The sequence below is a fragment of the Symsagittifera roscoffensis genome, chromosome 2 (assembly GCF_963678635.1).
Source record: "Symsagittifera roscoffensis chromosome 2, txSymRosc1.1, whole genome shotgun sequence".
Taxonomy (NCBI): domain Eukaryota; kingdom Metazoa; phylum Xenacoelomorpha; order Acoela; family Convolutidae; genus Symsagittifera; species Symsagittifera roscoffensis.
The window spans coordinates 52,917,296-52,923,652 of record NC_087063.1 but is presented as its reverse complement, the minus strand read 5'-3'; positions in this window follow the sequence as shown (position 1 = coordinate 52,923,652).

The window sequence follows — 6,357 nt, the reverse complement described above, 5'->3', positions numbered from 1 at the left end:
TCTGAAACTCAATTTTCTTCAATATTTTTGATTCTGGAAAAAAGTTTTTGAAACCTTTTCTCGTTTGATTTCAAAAGCGAGTTGTTTGGCGTTGTTGTGGTGTTTTTTTGATTTCGGTATGGGTTTTTTTTGTAGCTTACAATTAATTTTTTTTGAGCTATTTGTTTTTGAGGCTTTTCTGATATGTCTTTTTGAACTATTTGATGATTGTGGTAGATGATAGGTGTTTGTTGTTTTTCTGTTGTACGTTATTTACTATGGTTTTTTCACCGATTTGTAGTCCTTTGAAGGAGCACATTTATGATATTCTTTCGGATAGTATGGTAAAAAAAATTTTAATAAAAAACTGTTTCCTTTTTTTTGAGATTTGTAAGTTCATATGTGACATCTGTGGTAGAGTATAACAAATTGAGTCTTTTTTGGCTTGACAGAAACCTTGTGCGTTTTTTGAGGAATTTGCTGTGAGCAATATCGTTTTACTACGTGTTTTTTGATTAAAAACCATTTCATATGGTTATAGTCCAAGTTTTGTTGTGATTTGATTTTTTGGTGTTTTATTATCGTCTCTGACCATTCGATGATTTTTTTTAGTCTCCAATTATTAAAACGGTCTGCTAACCATTCGGTAATTTTTCATCGTCCCCGTTTATCATACATCGGAGGTTTTCTTATAGTGAACGGTACTTACCTTCAACTAGTCCATTTGTCCATGGGTCATGAGATGTTCTAGGTTTTTGTTTGATATTATAGAGGTGACGAAGTGTAATAATTTCGTTATTAATGAATTCTGTCCCATTTTCTGTGAAAAGGACTCCAGGTATTTTAATTTTGCTATCCAGTGTTCCTAAAGTATTGTATCAGCATAAGAAGCGTCGCAGTGAGGTACAGAGTTGAGTGCTATATAGTGTGTAAATCCATCTAGTTTTACCATTATATTTGATTTTTCTTCTGAAGATGGTGATATAGGGCCTTTGATATCAAACGAGATTCCGTGATTGAAATAAAAGCTTTTCCTTTAAAACCTTGTTTTTCCGCTAATTGCTTTTGATGTGGAAAATTTTTGTTTAAATGATTTGTTTTGCAGTCATTGCAGAGTTTCTTTGGCCAAATTGGTGCATTTGCAAATATAAATTTTGAGTGAAATTTGATAATGTTTTTCTTTCTGATCATGCATGTTTTTTTTGTATACAAGGATTGTGAAATGTGAAATGCAATTAAACTTTTCAACTGCCTCTTTCAAACTCAGTTCATTAATTAAAATTTTTCTTTTCAACTTTCTCTCAATTTTTTTGACCCTTTTTCAACTTCGCATTTTTCTCAAAACCGATGTTTTAGAACTAACTAAAGTATCAAAGAAAATTTGATACTTTAGTTAGTTCTAAAACATCGGTTCTGAGAAAAATGTGAAGTTGAAAAAGGGTAAAAAAAATTGAGAGAAAATTGAAAAGAAAAATTTTAATTAATGAACTGAGTTTGAAAGAGGCAGTTGAAAAGTTATTGGTTTGGTCGATTTTTTTATTTTTCGGAGTTGAAGCGAAGTCTGGTCGAAATTTTTATTGATTTTGACAACAGGGTTGGGTTTGGAGATTTTATGGTGAAAAGAAGCATGGGTTTTTAGTTGTCAACTTTCTAAATCTTATTTTTGATTGTGGGATGATTGGGCTGAATTGGGAGGTAGAACGGCTTTAGTGTTGATGGCGAATTTCAATTTTAGGCTAATCTAAAATATTTTTTTGAGGAATGCGTGGTATAAATTGAGACAATATTGCTGATTTTTGAGTTTATTGCTTAACTGACGATGACTTTCAATTTTAGGCTGATTTAAAAATTTGCTTTCAGAAGAATGCGGGGCATAGTTTGAGATATTAATGTTAATTTTTGTGTTGATTGCAAGAAGAGGGTGGGGAATTTTAAATGAAATTTTGTTTAAGTTGTCAAATAGAGGGATACTGCTTTTTTTCGACCTGGAGGTCTTTGAGTTTTAGGTTAGATCTTATTCAAGTTGGAGATGTATCGCTTAATAATAGTGGTGTTTAGAGGGAAATCAGATGAAATTAAACCATTTTCATTGGCTAATTTTGAACTAGTTATTTTTAGAGAGAAAATGAATGTTTGTGATTAGAAATAACTTCAATTTTTTTAAACCAAAAATGATATTAAGGTTGTCTAATTAATCATAGGGTTTCTGAAACTCAATTTTCTTCAATATTTTAGATTCTGGAATAAAGTTTTTGAAACCTTTTCTCGTTTGATTTCAAAAGCGAGTTGTTTGGCGTTGCTGTGGTGTTTTTTTGATTTCGGTATGGGGTTTTTTTTGTAGCTTACAATTAATTTTTTTTGAGCTATTTGTTTTTGAGGCTTTTCTGATATGTCTTTTTGAACTATTTGATGATTGTGGTAGATGATAGGTGTTTGTTGTTTTTCTGTTGTACGTTATTTACTATGGTTTTTTCACCGATTTGTAATCCTTTGAAGGAGCACATTTATGATATTCTTTCGGATAGTATGGTAAAAAAAATTTTAATAAAAAACTGTTTCTTTTTTTGAGATTTGTAAGTTCATATGTAACATCTGTGGTAGAGTATAACAAATTGAGTCTTTTTTGGCTTGACAGAAACCTTGTGCGTTTTTTGAGGACTTTGCTGTGAGCAATATCGTTTTACTACGTGTTTTTTGATTAAAAACCATTTCATATGGTTATAGTCCAAGTTTTGTTGTGATTTGATTTTTCGGTGTTTTATTATCGTCTCTGACCATTCGGTGATTTTTTTTAGTCTCCGTTTATTAAAACGGTCTGCTGACCATTCGGTAATTTTTCATCGTCCCCGTTTATCATACATCGGAGGTATTCTTATAGTGAACGGTACTTACATTCAACTAGTCCATTTGTCCATGGGTCATGAGATGTTCTAGGTTTTTGTTTGATATTATAGAGGTGACAAAGTGTAATAATTTCGTTATTAATGAATTCTGTTCCATTGTCTGTGAAAAGGACTCCAGGTATTTTAATTTTGCTACCCAGTGTTCGTAAAGTATTGTATCAGCATAAGAAGCGTCGCAGTGAGGTACAGAGTTGAGTGCTATATAGTGTGTAAATCCATCTAGTTTTACCATTATATTTGATTTTTCTTCTGAGGATGATGATATAGGGCCTTTGATATCAAACGAGATTCCGTGATTAAAATAAAAACTTTTCCTTTAAAGACTTGTTTTTCCGCTATTTGCTTTTGATGTGGAAAATTTTTGTTTAAATGATTTGTTTTGCAGTCATTGCAGAGTTTCTTTGTCCAAACTGGTGCATTTGCAAATAAAAATTTTGAGTGAAATTTGATATTGTTTTTCTTTCTGATCATGCATGTTTTTTTGTATACAAGGATTGTGAAATGTGAATTGTAATTAAAGTTAAGCATAGTGGGAGACAGGGTACTTTTAATTCAAGAGTGATATTCTAAGAGGTCAGTATTGTCGTTTATGGTTGTACTATTAATCTTACGGAAATATCCAAGACAGGTTCTCTTTCCTAGAACTGTGATATCGGCTTTTAAACGTTTTGTTTTATACTTGGGCCAAGATTCAAGTTGTGGATGACAGGGTCAAGGTTTTGTTATTTGTGTAAAAAATGAAGTGTCATCGCTTGTGTTTGGCAGAAAAATAATTTGAATTTGATTTTTTGAGAGAGGTAAATTATCCAATGGGTCAATGGATAAATTAATCATCTTATTAAAATATATTTTTAGTTTGAATTTGGGGGGGTCCCGCAAATGTATGGTTTCCGTTAGGTTTTCCTTTTCTATTAGAGGGAATGAGCTGTTTCGTTGTGCTTTCTGTAGATATTTCTTTTATTGTGTATTTTTTATCCATGATGATTATAGTGTTGGTTTAATTATACTTTTTCCTAAAAACTCTACTTCATAGTGGTTGTTTTGGCAATCAAGTTTTAAGAGAAAATTCACTAAAAATCATTATATGTTTAGCATCAGAGGCAGCTTTTACAAGCATTGCACATAGCGTAAAGTGGTTTGTTTGGATCTAGGTTTGTGTTTGAGTTTAGTTCTGTCAGAAATTTTTTTTTCATCGAAGCGTTTTTGTTGTTCTAATGCCCATTCAAATTGATTTTTTTGTCGGAGAATTTTGTGAAATGGTCAGAGATATAGTTGCATTTTGTATTCGTTTTTACCTGAAAAAATTAGTATTCAAAAAAAAACTTCTTGGATTTTCTTTTGATCTGATGGTGGGTGGAGCTTTAATATTGCATCTTTTTGCGATTTTAAAGGTGAACTGTGGTGTCTTCAAAAGTATGTTCATGGAACTTAACACAAGTGAGGAAAAATGTGGTTCATCTGGGGCTGCTTTCACGTTTTCTTTTGACAAGATTTAAAGGTGTTTGTCTAAAACTTCAATCATTTATTGTTTTGTTTGTGACTTACAAAATAAAAATGTTCAAAGTAACAATAGCTCAAAAAAACTACTCCAAAAAAACTATTGCAGCCCTCTAATTGTATAATTTTTGCGGAAGATCACCAGATCGACGAAGTTCACTAAACTATTCACAAAATAGATAAAGCAAATCAAATACTCAAAACAAGTTTTCTTTCAATCATTTACATCAATATAACACTGATCAATTACACAAAAACTATGTGTGTCTGATCTTGAATGGCTCAGTTTGTTGCTCTTTGTTTACCGGTGAGATAATTTTATACTGTTCGAGAATATCTAAGAGCCCATTTACTTTGTCTTGTAAATATATTGGTACTTTACTTGCGCGTTTTTTTTTGAAAACTGTGTCGGGTTTCAGTGGAAGATGTAGTGCTGAATGTGTTTTTCCAACATCAAGTTTTAATTTGATAAAAACCATGGAACAAATAATAATAATTCTGCTAATTGTTCAAAATCTTGCTGATTTTTTTGGGAATGTTGAAAGCTGAACATCGTCTAATATTGTTGTTATTCTTTTGTTTGTTTTGAGATTTTGAATGTTGAATTAAAATAGGGTTTTTTGTGTAATAATCCAGGTTTCTTTTTGAATCAATAGTATTATGATTTTTGAATAACTTTTCATTACAAATTTTTGGTTGACAAATTTCTAGTAGTTTTCAAATATTAATCACTCTGAATACTTTTTCTAGCGTAGAGTGAAATTTTGCAATTTTTTGCAATCTCCTAAAAGTCCTAACTGAAATGTAGTTTTTGTGGTGAATTATTTTACACATCTAGTGCTTTTATCTCTAATTGAAAAGATGTGTTTGTATCTTTAGCGTATTTAATAGATGAAATCATAAATTTAAAGAAAATATGATTTGGTTTGAAATCAAGGTCAGACACAAATAGTTTTTGTTTAATTGATCAGTGTTATACTGATGTAATTGATTGAAAGAAAACTCATATTTATAGCATATTAGGGGTTTCAGATGTTTTTTTGTTGATTATATCTAGGTTAATTTTTGAAAAGAAACAGGTGTTGTTTTTTTATCTTTGGAAAAAGGTTAAGGATGTATTACTTAGTTTTGTATATTTGTCTTTGATTTGTAATTTACTGTTTGAGATCTTTATAGTCGAGGCTTACTTAGTTATAATTGGTATTTCAACTATATTGTTTCATGTCTGTTATATGAAATATTAGATTGAAGGGTTTATGTAAAAGGTTGTTTTGCTCCATCGCTCGAGCTGGGATAAGGACATTTGAGTTTTTTCATATTTTGTTAAACTTGTGCCTTGTGCAGTGGCTAGTTTACTAGAGGTTTTTGAAGGGGAAACTTTTGTATGGAGGGATGTTAATAATCTTCGATTCTGCGCCAAAATCAGTTAAAAAATCTGGTTTAAGGTCTGGTGGATAAAAGTTTTTGTTTTTCGGGCTTTCTAAAAGAAGTGATTTTGTCCAAATTTTTTCTTTTGGTAGAAATGTTTTATTTGTTGTATTTTGATATATTATGTTCATATTTGAACTAGTTTCAATTATATGTGGAGTGAATAGTTTCTAGATTGTTATCTAGTTCTCGAGGATTGGAACTGATAATTCATTTTGGTAATATTTCGATTCAACTGGTGTTACATATTCATGTTCTATTTTGAGCATCTTAATAATAAATGTAATTTCTGTGTCACTTTCGTCATCTATGCTATCACCGTCTATGTGGTCCGATTGTATTTCTGAAGTTTCCCTATTGTCGATCGATACCTCGAGGGTCTGAAATTGTTTCATCTGTAGATAATACTTCTAGTTGTCTTTGATGTTACCGTGTACTACTTCTGTAGTTTTGATTTTGCCTGTTTGAATATTGAGAATTGTTTTGATATGGTGACTGAGATTGATTTCTTGATTTGTTTTGATAAATGTTATTTCTATTCCTGGAATTA